The sequence below is a fragment of the Priapulus caudatus genome, unplaced genomic scaffold, assembly GCF_000485595.1.
Source record: "Priapulus caudatus unplaced genomic scaffold, Priapulus_caudatus-5.0.1 Scaffold32, whole genome shotgun sequence".
Lineage (NCBI taxonomy): Eukaryota > Metazoa > Priapulida > Priapulimorpha > Priapulimorphida > Priapulidae > Priapulus > Priapulus caudatus.
Genome location: NW_014577093.1, coordinates 313,160 through 314,597, shown reverse-complemented (window position 1 = coordinate 314,597; position 1,438 = coordinate 313,160). Strand labels below are relative to the sequence as shown.

Below are 1,438 nucleotides of genomic sequence, written 5' to 3'. Positions count from 1 at the left end.
TGCGTGCGTGATCTTGCGTGCGTGTGTGCGTGTGCGCGTGTTTTGCTCTATCGTAATCATTGTTAGTACGACGATCGGTAATGGCTCGTCTCCGGCTCGCGACGGATCCGATCGCTATTGATCCGTGCGCCGGCCTTTCGATTTGGCGCACGGATCAGAAGCTGCCAGCGCGTGATACTTTCGTAGGACGTTCCCGCGGTCGCGTGCGCCTTGCCGCGGAACTGCGCGCAAGATTCGCGCTTAGCGGGCAGGATCAACACCTCTCAGGCGACGCTTCTCTGGTATCCGGTCTCTCATCTGGATCTCTGATGGTACTGATTTGTTACTATGGTGGTAGGAAACTAACGTAATAATAATAGGAGAGCAACTTTCCTTTCACGTGCCTAGCAGGGAACACCACGCGTTATAAGCAATAAAACATCGTGCGTCGGACGGGAGTCGAACCCGGGTCAACTGCTTGGAAGGCAGCTATGCTAACCGTTATACCACCGACGCGCTTATGGTGTAGTACGTAAGCGATTGTCCTGTCGTGAAATGCGATCTCTACAATCACTACAGTATTGTTCGCGACACAGTTACGGTAATCGGTAACAGGTTTTGGAAGTAGAGCGCCCGCTGGTGTTGCAAACAGTTGCCACCAGAGGGAGACACTGCGGCGGTGAGGTGATAATGGGTTCAGGTGGGGAACAATAACGTAGATACGCAGCGGTGCGTGATAACAAGCCACGACGAAATTAATTACCCACCTACATCTATCTGGAATCAGATAGACAGATAGAAAAAGAGTGCGCAACATGCGTGACAGAGAATGAGAAGAAAGAAAGAAAGACAGAGAGAGAGCAAGCGAGATAGATTGAGAAAGATACGCAGAAGCGGAGAGAGGGCCAAACAAGTGTATGGGTGAGAGAGCGAGAGAAGAGAGAGAGAGAGAGAGAGAGAGAGAGAGAGAAACGGGTCAACTTCTTGGAAGGCAGCTATGCAAACCGTTATACCACCGACGCCCTTAACGTTGTATTTCAATACCTACCTTTCAAATTGGCTTCAAATATACCTATATCAAATGTGAAATTGAGAAAAAATGTGCGTCGGCCGGGAGTCGAACCCGGGTCAACTGCTTGGAAGGCAGCTATGCTAACCGTTATACCACCGACGCGCTTCTGACGTAGAAAGTCAGCGATTGTCCTGTCGTGTGTGTGAAATGCGATCTCTACAATCACTACAGTATTGTTCGCGACACAGTTACGGTAATCGGTAACAAGTTTTGGAAGTAGAGCGCCCGCAGGTGTTGCAAACAGTTGCCACCAGAGGGAGACACTGCGGCGATGAGGTGATAATGGGTGCAGGTGGGGAACAATAACGTGGATTTAAGATTTTTTTTTTTAGTATATTACATTTTTACATGTATCACAATAAGTTTTTTTTTAAATAAATACAGCGA

At 48.5% G+C, this 1,438-nt stretch overlaps 2 non-coding genes across 2 annotated transcripts; both read right to left on the bottom strand.

Moving 5' to 3' along the window:
* Nucleotides 1-423: 423 nt before the first annotated feature.
* Nucleotides 424-495, bottom strand: Trnag-ucc. The gene has a single exon. It is a non-coding gene; the product is annotated as a tRNA-Gly (tRNA).
* Nucleotides 496-1,081: 586 nt separating this feature from the next.
* Trnag-ucc lies at nt 1,082-1,153 on the bottom strand. Its single transcript has one exon. It is a non-coding gene; the product is annotated as a tRNA-Gly (tRNA).
* Between the last annotated feature and the right edge of the window lie 285 nt (nt 1,154-1,438).